Source organism: Octopus sinensis, linkage group LG5 (assembly GCF_006345805.1).
Source record: "Octopus sinensis linkage group LG5, ASM634580v1, whole genome shotgun sequence".
NCBI lineage: Eukaryota > Metazoa > Mollusca > Cephalopoda > Octopoda > Octopodidae > Octopus > Octopus sinensis.
In genome coordinates, this window is record NC_043001.1 from 45,508,669 (window position 1) to 45,533,136 (window position 24,468).

General features: G+C 32.3%; 1 protein-coding gene across 9 annotated transcripts in view; it reads right to left on the reverse strand.

The window, feature by feature from the left end:
* LOC115212426 (sorbin and SH3 domain-containing protein 1) overlaps nt 1-24,468 on the reverse strand; it is a 504,251-nt gene that overhangs the window by 426,609 nt on the left and 53,174 nt on the right. For 4 of the 9 annotated variants that reach the window (XM_029781340.2, XM_029781341.2, XM_029781339.2 and 1 more), the window contains exon 1: nt 2,906-3,070. The exons of 1 other annotated variant lie outside the window; for it this stretch is intronic. The gene's annotated coding sequence lies outside the window, so the exon portion shown is untranslated. Of the gene's footprint in view, nt 1-2,905; nt 3,071-24,468 lie in introns of those variants that run through there. 4 more of the 9 variants (XM_029781342.2, XM_029781338.2, XM_036503385.1 and 1 more) reach the window with 3 other exon arrangements.

Sequence of the window (24,468 nt, forward strand, 5' to 3'; positions counted from 1 at the left end):
GTGTAGTTGAACCATCTGTCAAAATCATAGCTTGCTGCAGATATATGCTGTTATCTCAGTAAATCAGAAAATACTAAAAGTAGAAACCCCAATAACGCAGAGGTTAGTGTTTAATAGAGCTAAAATAACTTTAGAGAATTTTCATGTTTAGAGAACTTACAAAGGAATTCTTTCAGCATAAAACTGACAAGCTGTATGTTGCATAAGTTGTTATGTCTGGCAGTGAAATGTGTATATTATACATTCATATAGAGAAAGAAAGAAAGAATTGTGATAACATCACAGTGGTAGAATGGTTAAAATGCTGGGCTGTGCCCAAGTAGCCTGTCTAAAATTACTTATTGTTTTCATTTGATGGTTGATCATATCCAAAGTCAATCAGATATAGAAACATTTTCTGTACTAATTTAAGCAAACAAAAAGTATAAATCTAAAGAACCAGTAAACCCATGCATAAGAAAACAGAGTTGTATATCTTTCTAAGTTTGAGAAAAGCAAACAGCTCCTCAATCAGTTTTTATGGTAATTGATCAACAAAATTGTCTTCTCCAAATTATAAAGTAACCAAATATTCCACAGACATTCATACTTTCAATAAGATCCTCAGGCAGTCTGATAGCTTGTGTGTGACAAGGCCAGGCCCTTTGAATTACAGATGCAGTCTATTCAACAGGCTTCTACCAGTTCTGTCTACTTTTATTCACAGGTATTGAGACAAGAGACGTTTGCCCAATGTGCCATGCATTCAAAGTTGAATCCAGAACATCATGAACGTGAACAGAACTTATTAACCATTCAGCTACGGCTGGCCTTCTCTCTCTCTCTCTCTCTCATATATATATATATATATATATATACACATGTGTGCGCGCGCGCGCACACACACACACACACCACACACACAAATATATACATGCACGTAAAAAGCACCCACTACACTCGCGGAGTGGTTGGCGTTAGGAAGGGCATCCAGCTGTAGAAACACTGCCAGACCAGACTGGAGCCTGGGGCAGCCCCTGGCACCCCAGACCCCGGTCGAAACCGTCCAACCCGTGCTAGCGCGGAAAACGGACGTTAAACGATGATGATGATAAATATATATATAGATATACACACATATACATGCATACAAACACACATGTATACACATATCCACACATGCACATATAAATTGTTTCCAGAATTCTCGGAAGGATCATAAGATAAATGTTATCTTCAGATATAATAATGTAGTCCTAGTTACACAATACTCAAAAAAAAGGATGGGATGGTCACTGTAGAAATGTCTTTGATTATGTCAACTGAGGTAAGGCAGACCAGGTGCTAACAACACAACCAAGTGATAAGCACCTGAGATACCAAATTTTCATTGGGTGTCACTCTTATTTCAAATAATTTTCCAAAGTGTATCAGTAAATTTTTTTTAGTAAGGTAAAAATAAGGGTCAGGCATTTGTTTATGTTTGTTACTACAGACAAGATTAAACACCTGTAGCAGAGAGTTATAAAACTCATTAAGCACCAGTAACTTAGTATCATATCCATTCAACTATTTTACCTCTGTAAGGTAGGGCAGAATCCAGTAGAAATGTTTCAAAGTCAGTAAAGCACACCTTCCCTCTTTTATATGAATAAACATCACTTTTGACACAGCTGATGCTATATTCTACTGGTTACAGTAGGAGATGATGTAAGTAAGAATGAGAATGCATAGTGAAACTATGAAAACACACACACACACAGGGAACAATGTGTTTGAAACGTATGTTAAATTCTGAAGTTAATCTTAGATAAACAATTTTAATAATGACAGTGACAGATAAGTATAAAAATGTGAAAACAGTTTTTACAAAGAATATAATTAAATCACAGGCAATGTTAATTTCCTGTACACTCATATCCATGTGTGTACATACACATACATGCATGTGTGCATACACACACACATATATACACACATACATGTTCTTGAAGCAAACTTTTATATAAAATATTTATAAATCAGAGAAATCTATGTCAGAACACACAAACAAATCAAAATAAATTAACATTGAAGGGTTGGGGGGGGGTTACCATCAAAGAACTAAAATTAATAACATTATCTAATATTACTTGTAACAATTAGAATATAACTAATTATGAAAACATTTTCTGCATTAAAACAAACTAAAATTAAGAGGAAAAAAGTGAGGAAACTTAGTATATATTTCCTAAAAATTAAGAAGGGTCCTATTCAAAAGGTCACTTCTATCACAGTACATCAACTTGTATGCACGTGTGCATATATATATATATATATGTACATCACACACACACATAGAGAGAGAAAGGCGTGATGGAGGAGGGAAAGAAAATACGAATTGATTAGAATAATGACAGTACAAATAAACATTTTGCTTGAGTATAAAATTTGATTTTACTAAGACTGGGAAAGGAAAAAACTACAAATATATCCATTTCATAAATCAATAGCTTCATCATTAAAATAAACTTTCAATTCACATTTCATTTAATTTTTTTTTAAATCAGCTTGCAAATACTACATAAACACTATTACACAATGATATACATTAAACTAAAATCTATTATAAAACCAAACATTAATATTTCTTTCAGAAAAAAATTCTATCTAATAATTCTCAGAAATCCAACAAATTTCCATTTAAAAATTGGTAAATATGCCTATTGATGTAGCCGAATAATTCATAATCATTTTGATTTAAGTTAGAAGAAAGTTACTCAGGAATCACACCTTGTGAGATATTTTCAGGTGTGTGAATGTGTGTGTGTTAAAACTTTTAGAAGTTTGTGCTGTTGTTACATGACATTTAACAGTTCACATATTTTATTCTTAATAATCATTACGACATTATACAAAATCTAAAGAAATTCATATATTTACTTACCAAGTCGGCACCAAGTTATCAAGGAGGTGAGAAAGTATTAAAAACACTCAAAAAAAGATGCACTGGCCTAGCTGCTGATGCAGAAACACTTCAAACTCAACCTATCTGATTTGGCAACTATAAACAGCTTCCAAACAACAAGTAGATGAATCATATAAGAATAAGTGAATTCTACAACTGGCATTCCTTACAGTCACATGACTGCTCATCTTTATCCTTCAAAGTTATGCCTTGCCCCTGGTAGGTCAGTAGCAGTGGCAACAGTAGTATAGACCATATGGACCTGGAGTTCCATATATGGTACAGAAGCTATTTATCTATAGCAAGCCTATTTTCCTTGCTTTTTAAAAATTTTTTTTGGAATTATTCTTTATTTGGTTCTCCCTCCCCCACTATTCTTGGCATTTTTCAGGACTATTTAATCCATATTATTTTTTATATTCTTCACTATAATAGAATTACAATTTCTGGATAAAGCCACCACAACCAACTATCACCACCACCACCACCACAAGATTGATATGTCTATATTAAATTATACCTTACCAGCTGCCTGTCAAGTAATTAAAGCAATTTCCCTCGTTTTCGTAACAAACAGGAAATAATATATCTTGTGAAAGTTAAGAATTCAGTGTTTACCTTTTTTTCTTTTTCCTTCTTTTAGACTGTGTGTTTGTAAAGGAAATTTAGAAACAGAAAAATACACAACTTTCTATGTGTCCATTTTATGGTATCAAGTGTTTTCTCTCAAGCATTTAATTATAGCATTGGAGTGCACAGCAGAACAGTTTTTTAAAAAGTAAATGGAAATAACAAAGAAAAATATTAAAAACAAAATAAAGACATTTTGTTTACATAAACAGGAGAGACCAGCCAAAAGGTGAAGGTATATTGTCAGTAAGGATATATGGAGATTTATAAAAAGATTCAGGTTTTACAATATTTACACTAGACCCCAGATTTTTTTAAAGCAGTCAATATGTTCAGATAATTTCCTTTTTTACCTATTTGACATAAGAATTTTTATCTTCAAATTGGTAATCGATAGCTACAAACTTTGAAAGGAACTTTCAATTGAAATAGATCTCACATGGATCAATTCTTAAAATAACATCAACAAATCCTGAATAAATAAATCTGTTGTTAAATTAAATTCCTATGTAACTATGGCAACAGTCATTACACCATTTTTTTTTTCCTTATTTTTCTTTCAGTTATATTTTTATAAATGTTTCTATTGCAGATTATTACTCATACCCTGGATATTTTCCACCTGGCATTTCTTTTATTCATTTATTTCTCTTACTGGTTTCAGTCACTGGACTGCAGCCATGCAGGGTAGACTGGAAATGTGTGCGTGTGTAGGTAAACATACATCATCATTATTATCTGAATAATAATAATAATAATAACAGTAATGTATAAAGTGCTTAGATGCATACATACGTGTGTGCATATGTGTGTGCGCATGAATGTGTGGGTGTAAACATAAATCTAGGCATGGCAATAGGTGCAAAGCATCACTTGCAGTTTAGAAGTTCATCTGCTTTACGACCACATGCTTTCAGGTTCAATCACACTGCATTGCATCTTGGGTAAGTGTCTTCTACTAAAGCCTTATGAGTAGATTTGGCAAACAGAAACTGAATGAGGCTCGTCCTCAGTGTGTGTGTGTGTGTGTGTGTGTGAGAGAGAGAGAGAGAGAGTCCATGTCTCTTTGTTTTGCCATCAGTGAAAAAATAGTAACCATCATACAAGTAAAATCATTCATTCTTCATCCACATTTACATATATTTTCTATTATCAAAAAACATGGCTTCACATCAAATATTCAAGAGTCCCAATTAAGTGCTGCTCTATCATTAAAGCACTATTGTATCCTTCTCCTAGACATTTCACAATAATTCATCAAGCTCTATTTACTCAGAAATTATGTTGTTATATAACCCCATGACAGCCCTAATTCAGACTTATAATCAAAGAATATTCCAGCCATAACCATCTCATTTCATTTTCAGACAGAGTACATCAAACACAGCATTATCCATATTAGCTAATGTGTACCTTCCTTATTTTAGATGGTGAAATTGGTGGTGGCTACTATTTTTATCAGGATGACACACCATGCAGACACTCACTCATTGGCTAACATAGGTGAGGCCAGTTCATTGCAGTAAACTGTGGCGACTATATAATTCATAAGATTTTCATTATCCAGTAGTGATGAATTATGACCCTTTGAATAATCATATAAAGACAAAGCTATTAATCATATCCCAAAAACCCCAAATGATGTAAACAATACTCTTTTTTTTATTTAAAATATATTCTACAAATTTTTATTTTAAAATTTAATGGTTTCAAATTTTGCTTTCAGAACTAAAAACAAAATCGTTAAATCACAATATAAACCACTTGACAGGTTAGCTCAGGGACATTTAAAGACATGGGTACACTGCACAATTGCTCAGGGGTCTCATAGATTTTGGAACTCAATGCTAAACTTTGTATGTTGTGGCTTCCTATCAAGAAATAAATGATCATAGGTCCTAGTATGTTAGTTTAACCAGGAGATTAGTTAATCAGAAATTTATTATAAGCTACTATCCAATTGCTACATAAAATTATTCAGTAGAGCAAACCAGTTAACTGAAAGGAAAGTCATAAAATAATGAGGAACAAAACAATTGCTGCTTTGCCAGGTAAGCTTAGTTCCTGCTTCACTCAAAACCATACTGTACAAATTGATGGATTCTCTGTTTTAAGATGATGAGAATTCAGTTGTTCAATTAACTGAACCAGCTACTCAAATTAACATGTAAATGGCTGGGTATTCCACAGATACGTATATCTTTAACATAATTCTCAAGCTGAATCAGTGTGATACAATATATGACAAGGCCAGACTTTTGAATAGCAAGTACAATACATTTGATTGTACTTTATTCAAATGCACACACTTTCTGTGAAGCTAATTTTACTCACAAAGCTTCGGGCCACTTGATTGCAAAGCAAACTTCTTAACCACAGGAGAGTTATTGGTATTTAGTGGATTGGGTGGTGAGCAATACATAGAAACAGGAGACAGAGGTATCCAGTTATTATGCATAATGGAATTTTTTAAATTAAAAAAAAAATGCGTAATGAATTAGACACAACTTTTTTCTACTTAGTCACAAGATCTTTGCTTTTTAATATATATAGGCCATAGTTTATCAATTAGCCCAGTAAATACCATGAGAAACAGAAAGCAAAGTTTAGCCTTAACTGTTTTTCAGAAATGTTTTATTATTAGAAAGACCAATTCTTATATTCTTTGCTATCAATGATTGATGCTGATAAACCCAAAGGTAAGATACAAGTATTTGAACTCAGTTTTGTCTGACATATAACAATACCATAATAGAAACAATAAATTTGTTAGAACACTTTAAATTTGATATCAAAGGAATAAAAATAGTTATCTTATATGTGGGAGGAGGTATGCACTTAAATGGAATATGTAGGGTAGCTTCCATAGTCTTTCAAATCATTATTAGACTGAGGGGAATAACTAGGTATGAAGATAAGAATATGGTGATTTTCTAGGCACAAGGTTTTATTTTCAGAGATAGAACATTAATTCACTTTAATAGCCTATTGTTTAGTAATTAATAGCTGTTTTGCCCTTAGAGGATTTCAACTCAGAATGTAGAGGGAAGAAAGTAAGTACTATAAGGTATTTATCCCAGCACTAGCATTTCTATTTACTATCCTATAAAAAACTTAATGATGATACTGGCCATTTTGAGAGTGTGAAGTTGAAATGATGAGAGCTTTAGATTGCTTAAAAAGTATTCTATTTATCAATTATTTATTGCTTTCTTCTTTTGAAATGATAGATAAATCAAGATATTATTTTCCAAACTGAAATCAAGTCATCAAGAGTATTAGATAACTTGACAGCAAGAGTTAAGGAAGAGTAGAAGATAGTTGGATGTAAAGATATATAAACCAAAATGAAAATAAGATACAGAGTGAGATAAGAGGTTTTTATCTAACAGTTTTCAAACAACTAAGATAGATTCTTGATTAATGTTTATTTATGTCAAAATGCAGCAATCCATGACAGTGGAAAGAAATGTGATATGCAAGTGTCAACAGAGGAAGTAAATATATACTTATATAGTCCATGTACAACTATTATGCCATTATTCATATGGCTAAACTATAAAATAGATTACATTATGAAGAATTTCATAATACTCCAAAGCAAAGCACAACAGCCAGTCATTTTGCAACCTGAGGCATTCAGAAGACCAATTAAAATATTGGCAGAAGATATAGAACATTAATCTGTTAGCATTTAAACCAGCCATATCTAGCCAAAATATTCTACCTGTTTTATATTAATTCAAAAATTAAACAATCACATCATCAAAATCTCAAGGCTACAAGATAACACATGATTAATTCAAAACAATGTGAATAAATAAGCATTATATTTGACAGAGTAATTGGATAGGGTTAAAATATATAGCAATTCATGTTTAAAAAAATTAATATCTCATGCAAGTATTTTGTTGTTTCAAACAAAACAACTAAAAAATTCAATCATTCATCTATAAAAAAAACAAAAAAATAGATATACTACAAAACTACTTTCAGAGCGTTAATCTAGGAAATTTATCTTTCATCTACTTAACATTACAGAGACAAAAAATAACACCAATTTCTCTAGATCCATCTGATTTATTAGAAGGAAAAACTAATCACAATAAACATTTACATAAGAGAACATTTTTCAACTCCAAGAAGTATAACAAAACTACAGTTCTCTTTCAGACATATTAAGATATACTCTGCAGAGTCAAGCTTAGTGAACTGCTACGAAAGATCATTGGTGAAAATGGAAAAAATGAACATTTATGATCAATTATAAAAGTACACAAAAGGATCTATAATTACATAAATCCAATGTTACTAAAACTAATAGAATTCACATATCACAAAATGTTAAGAAAAAGTCTGCAGTATTGATAAGACATTGTAGGATATCCAGTATATTATCAAAACTGTTACAGAACACAGCTTTAGCCTATATTTTACTTCTTTCTTTAAGTATATAAATCAAGAGTTTTAAAAGAATGTTTCACAGTAAAGAATAATTTGTATAAGATAAAGTGCTGATGCTAAGTAAAAACATAAAAATGATTACATTAAGATTTTAGAACACCTTATTTGGTGGTGGTGAGCAATGCACAATTGTTTACTTTTTCCAGTCTGCAAAACAATATCAAGAAAGTAGCACCAAGCAGAGAGAAGGATAGGTCAATCTCCAGAGACCCACATGCAAATCTGTTGTAGCAAATGTGTGTATGAACTTTTGTATATGTTCATGTACATTAATACCTATGTGTTTACACATTCATATCTATGTGTGTATGTCAATACATCTGTAAGTGATGTGATGAAGTATGAAGACATTAATATTACATTCACCAAAATGTCAATTTTTTTTTGTTTTTTCTAATTTTGTTTCATTTTTTTACCCCCTCCCCCACTAATATTTACACTTAGCATTATTTTTATTCAAATTTTATTTTTTCTAAATATATATTTCTACTTGAATTAAAACATATTTACAATTAATTAAATGAGCCATTAATATGTTAACTGATAACAAATTCTGAACAACTATTCTTCCAGTAAAAAAAATACTTCTCAGGTAAAAACAAACAATTGAAAAGAAAATATTTTGCTAGTTAATTTATAATTCATCTCGGAAATATTTTAAGATGAGTAAACCATAAAAGAATAACTAAATAGACACAATAGATTAAAAAATTAAAACAGGGAAAGAAAAAATATTTAAAAAAAAACTAGAGATGATGAACAACATATGGAAACCACTGATTATGTATGAAGTATCAAGTAAAAATAGACTATTTTCAAATGAGGGTATCCAGCCCACTAAAATAATTCTATGACCTTTCCTTATTTTGCACGATATCAAGAACTATCTATTCCACAAAGCAAAAACACAACATATCAAATAATAAAGAAAAATAAATCACTTTTAGAATACAATTATCAAAAGCCAGGTGATAATAATAATAATAATAGTAACTACTATTCAACTAAAAGTAAGAACTAGTTTCTAAAAATATTTTTTTTAACATTTTGCTTGAACAGCTGCCAGAAACAGTTTTATTTTCCACAACATAAACTTTTCTTTCCTTCTTATTTCTTTTTCTGTTAAGACTTTTCTTTTCTAGGTTAAATAATGTTAGGACAAGCAATAATATCTTACACTAACCCAGAATGTATTTCCTGAAGTTAACACTGAAACACATATTAGCAGATAGAGATACAAGGGAATATCACTCCCCAGTGAATACAGTATCTATGGAGTTGCCTCCCTTGGTTCAATAATAAACACACTTACAATTCTGAAATATATTTTGCATAAATATTTATTCTAAATTTAACAGTAAGTAAATTATAGAGTAAGGAAGATTGTTCTCTAGTGGCAACTTTATGGGTTTCAGCTAAACTTTAGTGTATAATACATAAAAAGCACAGATATTAAGGTGGCAGACTCTAAAAGACATTTTCATGAGTTCAAACTTCACTAGAACGAGCAACGTAATTATATAGTTTCAGTTCATTTGCTTGAAAATACATCACTCTTACTTCCAGAGCTGAACAGTTATTTATGTAGGCAACTTGCCCTAAAAATGTTTAAATTTATAAAATATACATTAACTATCCAGGCTAGTATATAAAATTGGGTATTTAATTTTTTTTTTTTTTAAGCAAAAGTTCAATAGTGAATTATTTTCTGTGGATTCAAATCTCATTCTAACAAAAACATAGTAATCCATGACTGAAGACAATCATCCATGGTGTATACTTTATCAAAACACACAACTAATTACTATTTTCAATTATGAATAGTCCATACAGAAGTATTCCATGCTATATGCACATCATTACAAATCGGTATGGAGTATAATTATATGATAGCAAATAAAAATGGAAATATTTCTTAAGCTCCAAGATGTTGTTATGGTTGGGTTCTTAGCTTTCAATTTCAAGGATTGAAGCCCATTTGAAGTACATCATCACCTGGATCGAATATTTGGTCTCTTGTAGCTAACATTCCCAGATGATTTGGTACCTATTCCCAACAGAAAAGTAAATTGGAACAAAATATAATAAAATGTGCTGTTCAAAAACACCTGAATCCATTTGAATTTATAAAAAAGTAATCCAGTACCTTACACAGTTAGATATCTCACTTCTCTTGGTAGTGGTGTGGTGAATCTGATAATAAAGATGATAGAGGGGGCAGCTAAAAGTTATATATCATTTAACAATATATCTCAAACAAAATACAGGTATTAATAACACCTTGTATTGCATTTGTCTAAAAAAAAACCTTGGATGAAAAACAGCTGAAGGCTACCCACAGATAATGTAAACATAATGCTACAAACAAATAGTTTAAGAGGTTATCTCTAAGCAAATACAGCTATTTATAAAACTTGTAATATATTGATTTAAAAACCTTTCCAGATGGAAAAAAGGCTGAGTCCCTTGTCTCCATCTTTGGCCTTTTCTGTTTTTCTTTCTGTCTATTAACTTTTGGCTACTCCCCTACCCAATGCAATGGGTTTTCTAACTTAATATTTTACAAGCTATTACTTATAGCTGTAAAAGGCAGCAACTGGCAGAGCCATTAGCATGTCAGCCAAAATGCTTAGTAGCAGTTCTTCTGACTTCAAGTAGTGTGTTCAAATGCCACAGAGATCAACTTTGCCTTTCATCCTATCAGGATCGATAAAATAAGTACCAGTCAAGCATTGGGGTCAATGAAATTGACTAGCACCATCCCCCAAATTTTTAGCCCTTGTGCCTACAGTAGAAAGAATCATTTACAACATTGAAATAAACTGTTAAATTATATATTTGTAACATCATGTTTATATTTATGCTAGAAATCATTATTGCCATTACTATTATTTTTAGTTGCCCTTCTATCATCTTTATTATCACCTTCACCACAATATCGTCAGGATAAGTGAGATATCCACATTAAGATACACAATTAAAATTATTTGTTTACATATTTCTCAATGCTTCTACATTTATATTTATAAATGTAAGTAATGTTACATGTATCAGATGAGAGTGTAATTTATTGTATGATAACAATACTTGTCATGTATTATTTTATTAACTCTGGAAGGATGAAAACAAAGTTGACCTAATTGGTGGTAATAATAAAAACTATGAATATATTAAGAACAGTAACCTAACAATACAATGGATACACTGTGAAGACAAACATTAACAGACATTTTCAGCCAGCAACCTACACCTACCAAAAGGTGATTGTATTATAGATGTCAAGATGAATCCTTAACACTTCATGGAGTCAAAAGAGCTCTGTACATTACTGAAAGCAGATCTTATTATGAGGCACAAGCAAGCTGAAAGAAAAGACAATGCCTTAGCAGAATTATTACACCTTTAGACAAATGTTCTCACAACATTCCTTCCAACTCTTTACATTCCACCAAGATAAAATTTGCTTTTCATCCCTCCAACCTTGATAAAATAAAATAACAGTCAAGTGCATTGTTGAATGGTATCAACTAACCTTTCTTCTTCAAAAAATGCTTGCCTTGTGTCTAAATTAACAAATATCATTTAGCATATAGGAAGTTAAAAGTATTTACATTCAGTGTTCAAATACCATTGCAATCAACTGTGCCACCCATCCTTCAAGAACTAATAAAACAAGATTGGATCAATAGCACTCCTCTCACTATCATCACCATCAAAATATCAGTAGATTAAAATCTAATTTTATCAAAAGCAATTGTAGAATAAAAAATCATCTCCAATTAGTTCTTTAATAACTTAAGTCAAAGTTAAAAACAATGAATAGGCTTGTTGAGAATTAAACCAAGCTTCAAATTGGTTACTATATCAATTATGAATTCTGACCGTCTATAAATCTCATACATAGATATTGTACAACTGAATAACCCGTCTTCTGTCCACTTGACTTACTTTTTAATCTTATAAGTCATTAGTTCATTTCAAGTGTTTTAGTCTCGATGTTTGCAACTATTCACAATAGAATTATATGCATTCAATAAACTATAAAATTGCAAAATTTCATAAAATGACCAAAAGCATTGAAATCATATGTTACAAATATAATCTCAAGTGTTTACTCCTAACTAAAGTTATTTTAGCATGAAATTTAAGCATAAATATATCTAACGATGATCAGTGATTTACTGTTTGAAATATAGATATAACCTATATAAAAAATATCAACAGACTTTCTCATTAATGTTGATATGGTAGTTGTGAGGCAACAGCTGTATAACATAATCAGCAATAGGAATATTTTTATTGGTAACACATTTCTAATACTCTAGTAATATAGGTCCAGATCCTTTTCAAAGTTATTTTAATCTTGTTTATTCTTTTCTTGATTGGTAATTTGAAATTTAATACATCTTTACATATATATACATGCAATACCTTGTCTGTTACTGAAGCATGAGCAGTCAGGAACTTCCTCTTTTTGCAAGGCAAAGGAGCAGCAGAAATCCATAGCAAGATGAAGGAAGTCTTGAAGGATGGCTCCCCATCTTACTCCACTGTGAAAATCTGGGTGTCAAAGTTTCAGACTGGTCATTTCAAGGTCACAGATGAACCCTGATCAGGATAACCAACTTCCACGACCACAGAAAACAAAGCCAACACTGTCCACATTATGATTCTCAAGGACCACTGAATTTCAGCTAAAGTCATAGCTCAGACTCTGGAGATTTTCTGCAAAAGAGTCAGCCACTTCATTCCACAAACATTCTGGACATGAGAAAGCTTTCCACAAAGTGGGTGCCGAAATGCTTGAATGCATATCAGAAGTGCATCACAGTGATGACATCAAAGACAATTTTGGTTCGGTTTGAAGCAGGAGAGGCTGATTTTATGGCTCATTTAGTCACCATGGATGAAACTTAGCTTCATCATTATATATATATATATAAATTATATTCTTCTACTTAAGCCCAAAACCAACCAAAGCCTTGTGGATTTGGTAGAGAGGAACTGAAAGGATTTAGTCAAAACCATAAGTTAGGAAGCACACTTCTCAACCACACAGCAAAATCTATGATATATTCATACACACACACACATATATGTATGTATTATACATATGTATTATTATATATATACATATATATAGATGTATTATTACCCTCTGTGCGTAAGCAAAAGCAGGGTATTGTAATCACTCATCTTTGCTTGTCTGTGTGTTCACAAGATTACTGGAAAATGGCTGCACAGATTTTCACCAAATTTGACAGAAATACACATTGGGTGAGGGTCTCAAAATGATGAAAATTTGGTTTGATTATCTTCAAACATACATAAATACATATATACATATGTGACTGTGTGTGTGTGTGCATAGGGATGGATGCAAGGGTTTTATTTATTTATGAGTTGATTTCTTAATTTCCCCAGAGTATAAAAAAAATTTTTTTTTTAAATCGAACCTACAAATTTCCCAATAAGCAAGTGGTCATATCATTTATATCCTACATTGAATTACAGTACATTTGATTCACCTGCCATCATTAAAAGATGTTCAAAACACTTCTCAAATTCTATGCAATATTTTTTATAAGTATTTCATTTTGTTCACTTTCTTTTTCATATGAATTGACTCTTGTCAGCTTCTATATTCATCATAGTGTACCTATGCACATAGACACATGCAGATACATACATACATATGCAACTGTATATGTGTGTATGCATGTACAGTGATGGATTCGAGGGATCTGTTTATTTACAAGTTCATGCCTTCACCTAAAATGGTGATACTTAAAAAAAAAAATTTATTTTTTTAAATTGAACTTACAAATTTGCCAATAAGCAAGTTTAGTCAAACACTTACAAAGTTTAATTCAATTCAATTAAAAAGCATGGGTAAGCAATGCATTGTAAGCCACACTATAATTTGGAAAAAAAAAATTTTGTTTTTTAAATCGAACTTACAAATTTGCCAATAAGCAAGTTTAGTCAAACACTTACAAAGTTTAATTCAATTCAATTAAAAAGCATGGGTAAGCAATGCATTGTAAGCCACACTATAATTTGGAAAAAAAATTTATCTGCACGCAGTGTATGTATTGCCCCTCCAATGCAATTTTTTTTCATCATTATTATTATTGGCAGCAAACTAGCAAGATCATCAGCATGCTGGATGAAATGCTTAGCAGTATTTTCACCCATCTCTACTTTCTGAGTTCAAATTCAGCCAAGGTTGACTTTGCCTTTCAACCATTCAGGGTCAATGAATTAAGTACCAATGAAACACTGGGATCGATGTAATCGACTTATGGCTGCCCTTGTAGCAAAATTTGAAACCATTATTATTACTATTATTATTATTACATGAAAAAGGCTGTGAAATGGTTGTAATCCTAAGGATGAAAAGCAGCTAAAAAAGTATATTAACCTCTCATACCTCCTGATTTTTTATGGTTTATATATATACATATATACACATGCGAGAGTGTGTATCTGAGAGAAGGGGAGATAGAGAGAGCATGTGTGTGCATATGTGTATGCATGTGTAAAAGAGAGAAAGACAGACAAAAAAAAAACAGAGAAAGAAAGAGTGGGAAAATAGGGAGTTAGTGGGTGTACATTATATATGCAAAACACAACTACACTCTTTTTGGGGCCTCATTGCAAAATTTTTGTTTCCTGCTCATATTCATCATCAACAGTTGATGATAAAAATAATATTTTTATCACCAGATCATGGTGATGATAATATTATCATCATCATCATCATCATCATTATACGACGATAATAATATTATCAACAATACATCCAAAACTAGATTTTTTTTCCTAGCATGTGAGTATGTATATCACACAGAAATTTAGTTTGCTTATTTAGGAAATTATAATTGTGGCATTTTTTTCTTTCTTTTTGTTTTTTGTTTCCTATAATCACACTTTTGTAATGTGGAACAGATATTTAAACATCATAGTTTATCTATTTTCTGCTATTCTACAACACAAATATTAATAAAAATAACACAAGACTGGTAAAATCATTACACCTTTGGATAAAATACTTTCTAGTATTTACATTCGGCGTTGAAATTCACATACATAGTTGAAATCCAGCCAAGGTCAACTTTGCCTTCCATTTTCCAATAAAATACAGTACCAGTCAGTGAACCAGCAATTTTTATGTTGCAAACCTGTAACAAATAATGCTATTGTTCGCTAAATGTAATATAAATAAATGTTGAGTTTGGTTTAATTAACTAGTACCTCCCCTAAAAAAACTGTTATTGTAATTTGTGTCACTAATGCTAGAAATAATAACACCAACAATACTGGTGATGATTTCCAAAAAAACCATAAATTTGAAGGGGTGTATTTTTATTTTGAAAAAAACTGAGAGGCAGAGTCAGCACTGATAAGATTTGAACTCAGAATATTATGAGACATAACTCAATACAGCAAAACATTTTGTCCAGTGCTTTACCAATTCTGCAACCAATTACTCTAGTAATAATAATTAGTAAAAAAAAATTAGTAGAAAAAGTAAAAAAATTATTAATAGATATATTTATAGATTTATGGAGGTGGGGTGTAATTTTCTGGGTTTTTTTTAATGGACTGGTGTAAGAAATCCGTATCCATGGCCAACATAGGTCCTTTAAAACCTATGAGATTATCATGGTTAACGTTCCTCTTGAACAGTTACAAGTTGACAATGGCAAGAAAAACATGTGCAAAGAGGAAATCCCAGAGGAGTAATGTTCTTGGTAAAGGACTGGACATAGTGCTTAGTATGGTGGCTTGGAATGAAGAGAAAAGTATTATGAGTAACAAGAAGAGAGAAGAAATATGAGTAACAAGAAGAGAGACAAGTAAGCTGGAAGTGCCTGAGTGGAAATAGCTTGAGAGCAGCCAATTACAAGTTGTAAAGTCCACTGTAGTTGCAATACATGAAGTAGAAAGAGGAGACATGTTTGAGAACCAACCACTGAAGTACGTTGGTGAACAACTTTATTCTAATCAGCTGGGTGACCTTTCTCTGAGGACCTTCCAGAATATCTATATGTCTAACAACAATCCTATATCATATGTGAGAATACTTCATTGTAGGTTTCATTTGAGCTTTGTAAAGCATTAGTAGTTACTGAATTACATATTGGCCTTGTGATACAATCTTTGATACAATGCAGTTATGTTGAATATGTCTGTTTACCAGGAGAGGTCCTGAGTGTTGCTGAACCCCTGAGGTTTCTAGCTGTACACTGTTCATACTTTAGGATGGGTAATAGTGGTTTCTTTATATGTACATTGATTATGACTGTACTATTTATGGTGACAAAATTGGAACAATCCTATTGGAGGGTGTTTTGGGGGTTTATGGTCATGTACTCAATGCACCTTTGATGTGAGGTATTTAGGTTGCATATGGAGAGCACTTAGGTGCAGAAGGTTAGAGATGAATAAAGAGTGATATTATCTATGCAGGAGAAGCTACTACAACAGACAAGGAAGTTGGTAATGCAGAAAAAAAAAACAGATGTAGTAGAAACATTGTATCTTAGAGTTGACATGTTAACATTTACTTCACTGCTGTTTTTCTAGCAAATAGCATCTCTGAGCAATAAACTTTAATTCTTCTAGATTTAATTCTTCTAGATATGCTTTATTTTTTGCTGAAGAGATCATATAAGATTGAAACATGTCCAGAGTTGTCTCCTACATCTGACAAAATGACTACATTAATATTAGTTATTTCTTTTCCTCATCAATTATTTCTAAATTATTCTTGGTGGCCACTACATTAAATATGTTAACACTAACATAACTTATTGTCTTTCATATGGCTGGTGTCTCTGAGTAATTAATGCAGTGGTTTATTCTTTTTTTAAACATGTATTTTAAATTTAATACTTATACCATTACAAGAAAGCAGATAGCAGCAAAATATCTCAACATACACACTAGTATCTTAAAAAAGGAAGACCACATTGGATAATGACATGCCAGATGGACTATGTCTGAAAAAATACAGGATGGTCACAGCTGGAACACTCAGAGTTGACCCGAGCTGAACAACGAAAAGATTTGCAAGTGTTGTTTTGCTGTTGTTATTGTTGCTTTCCATTAGTTTGAATTAAAAAGGTCAGTGCTTACAACCTCTTTACATCCTCCCACACACAACTTTTATAGTTCTGTTGGATTGTTGCAGTTAATATTGGAAAATGAAACAAAAGCAGAGAAGAAAATTTCAGAAGATTGTAGTTCTGGAGGAGAAGTATTGAATATATACCAGGGATGATGGGGTGGATGAGATAGTTAATGCTATAGGAATGATAATAGAAGAGATGGGGTAGATAATGAAACAGGAGGAGCATGGTGGGGTAAACACTGCTTAACACTGGACTGATGACATCAATGTTGGTGATTGACTGTTTGCTTGCTTATCAAACAAACAATTTGTTTGGAGATGAAGTGAGAGATAAGTGAATAAGAGAGAGAGAGAGAGAGAAAATATGCAAAAAAGATAGTGGATGTATGAGAGAGAAACGGTGTATTTGTGGGAGAAAGTGTATGTGTGAGAGAAGATGCATGTGAGAGAGAGAGTGTGTGTATGTAAGAGAGTGCACATGAGAGAGAGAGTATGTGTATGTATGTATGAAAGAGAATGTGTGAGAAGATGAAGAGTGACTGAGAAAGAAAGTGTGTGCACATGTGAGAGAGAAAGTGTGAGGGGGAAAAAGGAAGCTTGCACATGTATGTGTGCATGGATCTATGTATAACAAAAATAGAGACAGACTGGGGGATTGAGTGAGTGAGTGAGAGAGAGTGTGTGTGTTCAAGTGAGTTAATGTATTAGAGAAAGTGAGAATGAAAGTGTGAGAAGATTAATCTGGAAGAGTGGATGTGTAAAATAGCGAATGAAGAAAGAAAATAGATGGGTGCCACACTCAAGTTATGTCAAAAGTATTCCACTGAAGAGAATATTTTAACATTACATAGAATGAAACATTGAATTAGATATGGCATGAAGGTACAAAATTCATGTTCAGTAAGTTGAAATACATTTCAGAAGTTCTGCGGCAACTATGTACAGGACACTTTATTCTACATGCCTCAGTTCACCAAGGTGTCAGGAAGAAATAGCGAACCTCTAAGAATGTAACTTGTATAGAGATTGGTTTTCTATCAAGAGAACAATTAGATCCTTTTCTGCTAGACAATTGAAGAAACTGAAGTGCCAGCAGATGGACTCTTAAGGTTACACGAAGGGATAAGGTTAGCAACTATTCAGAACTGGAGTGTTTCCTGGCTTTGTGAAAGAAACTTCAAGATATTTCAATAAGATTTCTCAAGTAGAGGTTTTACACTGTTATATATATATCAGATAATAATGAATCCATGTATGAGCTTGTAGGATACTGCTGCACATTTGAGCCCTAAGGAAATATGAATGTTATTGCTGTATATTTCAGTCACCAAGAGAACAGTTTTAAGATTGGCCTACAAGAAATAAAGCCAAATTACCCCTTAAAGAAAAAAAAAAGAGAGGGTTCACTAGATAAGCATTTCTCAACCAGGGTTCCATAAGAAAGATTGAGATAAGTTAATGTTAATTTCATGATTGTAATATTCCTATACATGCACAACATATTATTGCTTATTGTAATATTGTAATATAGACATCATCCTATCTAACCTATTATGTTATCAAAAAATATAACAACCATTGGGGGTATATTGAGTGATGTCCATAATTTATGGACACCCTATATATATATATATATATATATATGTGTGATATTTCCCATGTGAACTACGATGAGAAAATAAGAGAAAGATATGGTATATAATTTTTTTTTGTACAGGGTTTCTTGAGACGTAATTTATTTTAATGGCTATGCAAGAGTAAAAAGGTTGAGAAACAGTACACTAGATAATGTACTCCTTGATATACTATACCCCACAAAAAAATGGCCATGGCTGGAATGCCTGTGGTAATAAACCATGGCTGGTTCAAACTACAACTGGTTATTTTTCTGTGCATTGTCCTTCAGTACAATGATTGGTTGGACATTACTGATTCAGTCAACAGTAATTTGCTTGTTACATTACATTCTTCTCATATTGTCAGTCCAACATTGATGCTGACATTTTCTATTGTCTTCAAGAACAAATACCATCAAGAACAAATACCATCCCCTTGGAGATTAAGCACCTTTGCCCACTTCTCAATCATACATTAGAAGTAATCAAAGCATTTTAACAATCATCAACATTTAATAATCTTCATGAAACTGAATGGATCCCTAAAAGAAAGCTCTGACAAAAACTTCTGAGCAGAAAGATCCATCTGGTTAGAGTAGTCTTTCTAATAAGACAGCTGAATTCTTTGATAAATTTAAAATTTTAGAAATGGAAAATAACAAGGGCTCAAAGCAAAGTGCCCCTATCACAAATACAAACTTTTAAGACTACAAATCCTAACATTATTTTCTTTTCTTTTCTTTCTTACATTCTTTTTCTTCTTCTGGTCTCAGTCACTGAAAAAGGACTATGCAGAACATATTTCACCTATCTCTATTTGTTGTTAAAAAATGTTTTTTTTTTTTAAATGTTTAAAAAAAAAAATCAAAGATTTATTAGACAGATACAGCCAGTGTAGAATAATTATATAGTCATTCAATCTGCTAGAAATAGCAGCTAAATCTCCTTTGGAGATGTATTGAATAATGTTGTCCTAGATAGGTAATATCTGGAGGAAAAAATAACTAAGGATAACCGTTGGTGGAGTACCTTTGATCAGAAGTCTTATTTGATCATTAAGATAGATGCATGAAAACTATACAGCTATAAATATCAACATGCAGATATATGAAAATTACATTGCTATGCAGTGCACAAATCATTTTGAAACCTTAGAGATTTATTACCTTCTAAATATATAACTGCTCTCAGGCTCATAATGATATTGTAAACTTCCTCAAGACCTCAAATCTATAAGAGAGATGGAAATATTGAGACTATATGATGTTTATGTCGTTTACAAGAACATCAATGACGTAAGTAACCTAGTATTTATAAAGGATCCAGCCCATGCTAGTATGGACATTAAATGATAATGATGACAATAGTAAACAGGATGCTGTGTGGATCATGTCTTTTTAAAAGACATTAGTACAGTAAAGAAAAATTATGGTTTCAATTTGGACCTGAAATCACCACATGAACGCAGCTTGACAGTAGCTTATGTAAGTATTAGAATACAGATTAAGACAAAAACCCCAATGGTTGATATATTTTTTATAAGTATTAAAATAAAGACTAAGATAAAACTACAGTCAAGAAAATCAACTTCACTAGTTTTATGAATCTATAAGGATAAGAGGTTAAATCAACCCAGGTCAGTATCTAAATTCAGAATGTAATAGAATGTAATCACCAAGGTATTTCAGCATCCTCTTTTCCATGCATGTCAGCAAAAAAGGAATTTAAGGTCAGGAGGAATCTGTTGAGATAGATTTTCTATGTCAAGATGCTGAAATATTTTCACTTGTCCCAGACATGTTTATACAGACTGGAAATAAAAGGACACTACTTGTATGATGGTGACACTCACTCACAACTATCATTGCAATGTCAAAATGGGGAAGTACAAGCACACACACATGTATACATACAAATATTCATACACACGCTTCATTAAATTTTTATATACCAAATCCATTCCCAAAGCTTAGGTTGGCCCAAAGCTATAGTAAAAGACACTATGTAGTTGGAAAGCAAACTTCTTAACCACACAACCATGTCTGAGCCAAATGATAAAATAATTTGCCTTGAGTAGACGATTTTACAGTCAGGGCGTAATATGTGGAGACCAAGACGTTTAATAACATTATCTAAGGATTAGTCTAATGTAAAGCAAGATTCTGTTACTAGCATGACATTCTATTTATGCTTTATAAAGATTTGATATAGTAATCACAAAATCCTAACAGCTAATGTATTTAATAAATAGAAAAAGGGAACCAAGTACATTTCATTAAACATAAATTATTCTAGAATGGACCATTGTGAGAAATGAATTATCATATATCTATCCAATGTTCCTGAGTAGAAATAACAGTCATATTATTCATAGTCTGTTTATTCCTGCTTCTTACAAGCTCCCTACAATGAAATATGAATAACATAAGGGCTAGCCCATATCAGAAGATATATTACAAATCTTTGCTATTACTCTTGGGAACTAAAATATTTTAACAAAAAGCTAAAACAAAAATATAAATCAGCATCAAGGAAAGAGAGTAGTGTAAGCTATAAGGAACAGAAATTACTATACTCCTGCCATAATATATACTCAATTGCACCCGGCTGAGCCAAGGAAGGAGGAAAATATCTAAGTCATTTAAACTACAAAGAAGACAGCCAAATTCCCACCTCCTCAAAATAAATCACTTGTGGTATTTAATGTCAACTAAACTTGTGGTATGTATAGTAATTCAGACAACATTCACAGCACAAAACTGAAAGGAATGATATAGTTTGATCCATAATGGATTTAAAGGATTGGGGTGAAAGTTTACTGTGTAACCTAATATATTTATAGTAGACAGAATATGACTGACATACCATGGTCCTCTTTGTGTGAGAATTGTGTAAATGTAATATAGAAATATAAAAAATATATAAACTAGTCTCTAAAGGTATGAAAAGTTATGAAGAATAATACTTAGTTTCATGGTGTTAAGAGTGGAGAGAAAATTCTCATGAGCTGGATGCTACTTCATCAAAGTCTATCTAACTTTTCTCTATCTGGTATCTATTACTGAACAGTTAGATCAGTGGTTCTCAGCCATTTTTTTATCTATGTACCCCTTTGATAATTATTTTATTCCAGTGGACCCCCATAGCCATTTAATGTTTAAGAGCTAGTTTTATAGATACTTCTTTCAAAATTCCTAATTTGTTTTTCACATATTAAGTTGTGTAGTTTGAACTATGTAAAATATTAGGAAAGAAACCTACCTTGGAATACATACAACATCATTATGATCGTTGAAAGTCTACTTTACATGTTGGCATGGGTTGCAAGATTTGACAGGAGTTGGCAATCCAGAAGACAGCACAGAGCTCCACTGTCTGTTATGGCATGGTTTTGACAGCTGGATGCCCTTCCTAATGCCAACCACTTTACAGAGTGGACTGGGTGCTCTTTACATAGCACTAGTACCAGTGAAATCTGTTTTGGCACGGTTTTCACAGTTGAATGCTTTTTATTTGGTACCAGCACCAGTGAGGTCTCCAAGTAACATGCGAGACAAAAGTTCCTTTGAAAGGATGTTGGTATTGGAGGAGGTGGCTTTGTGCCAAGTGATGAGAGGTTAGAGTATGACAGAGGGACAGAAAGAGTCTTGCTGTAGAGGAGGTACCTGGTTATCCCAGTCAGAGAGAGAAAGAGAGGGTGAGTAAGAACAAGAGAGATTGGGAGAGCAAGGGTGAGAGAGAGAGTGATGGTGATAGGTATACTCTCAAGGTACAAGGATCAGAATATAAATGGGACAGTAGAACATTGCCCAGAATACATGAGTAGAAAGTTCATATGAATGCAAAGGGTGGAGGGGGATGCAGTGACTGGTGAAACCTGAGTATATAGAGGTGGTACAACAAGATAGCAATGATACAGTTGGCAGGGAGGGCAAGGAGGGTAGGGTTGGGCTGCATGAGTGGGGAGAGAGTGATAAACATGATTCATGAAAAAGAGGAAATGTGAGGAAGAGATGTAGTTTGGTTCAGTGGGGTAGGGTGGGTGAAAAATTTAAATCAAAATTTTTCATGGACCCTTAAAATACTAATGGGATCCCCATGTTACTATTTTGCTTGAATAGACCCCAGAAATCTTATATGGACACCAGTTAAGAACCACTGAGTTAGATGAACTTAGCATAGTGGAATTAATTATACCATTAAAATACACAATAAAATGCTACAGTATGTTTGAACTCAAGACCTATGAGCTAACAGTATATAACTACCAAACATACTCTCAATGAAAAGAAAACTAAAAATTATAAATTAAAAAGTGAAAGTTGACCTCAGTGAGATCAAATGGAAAATTTCAACTTCACACCACTGCATACAACTAACATGGTGTCACATAAAAAGCACTTGTGATGGTGTCATATAAAAAGCACTGAGGCATGGTTTTATAGTTGTTGCTTGATTTGCTAGAAAGAGCAACCAAATTCTTTTTAAGTTACATTTTAACACTTTAAAATAGGAAGGACATTCTGGAAAATTTAATTTACTATTTAAAAACAAATGAAGAATTATGGTCAGGTCCACTCAATCAAGGCTAATCTATCTCTGGTATTTTTATATCCTTCTATTCATTGGATATACAGATTTCACGAGGTAGGAACAGACACAACTGTCTTCACATGATGTACTTCAAATTACTCCACTAAACATGATACTCTAATAAATACAAACTCTCAGCAACTTCTTACGACTTTCATGAACTTTCAACGACTCCAACAACTTCTCTCATCTCAACCAATATACTACTCTTTATAAGAGTTTGGCTAGTCCATTCTTCTAATCCCACAGAGGTGTCAATGACTCTTACCACAACATCTTCCCCATTGGAAGCTAATGCTTTATTTATTTATTTATTTTTCGAGTATCTTTTAAGATTGACATATGTTGAAAGTTAATTTTTTTTTTGGAGATTTACTTTGGAGGAAAGTTTTTAATATTTCTTCTGCTTAGGCATTACTTCCAACCATTCTGTTCATGTCTTCTTTCTTGTGCTCCTACACCTAGGTTTGACTTCTTGTGGCATTGGTAAATCAAAGGTGTCATAGAGCACTTCTATGGGTATCTTTTTTCTGTATATCTATTTTTTAACTGGTTTAAATGTCTTTTTGTGTTCCCATTTTTTGCATTTTATCATATACATTTTTTTTTTTGTTACTCTGCCTTCCCAAACTTCTTTTCCACTTTTATATATTTTGAAAAACACCTCATCACCAAAATTAAAATACTTTGTCATATTTGTAATGTTTTCCCTATTTGTTTTTCTTACTGGTAATAGCTTGTCAAAAATTTACTTTATTTTTTTTAGCAAACATTAGTTCTGCAGGCAACTTGCCTGAACAAATGTTTGGGTTTGGTGTTATCCTATAAACCCTCAAAAATTGTGTCAATGCTGCATCGTCAACTAGTTCATTTCTTGTTTTCTTTAATGCTCTTTTAAATGTATCCACAAACTGTTCCGCTTGCCTGTTTGATCTTGAGTGGTATGGTAGAGTAGAAACGTGTTCAATTGTGTTCAATTTTCAAAAATTTTTAAATTCATATACTGTAAACTGCATACCATTATTGGATACTATGGTGTCCAAGACACCATATCTTGCAAAGAGTTCATGAAGAAGATCTACATTTTAAAAATAACTGTC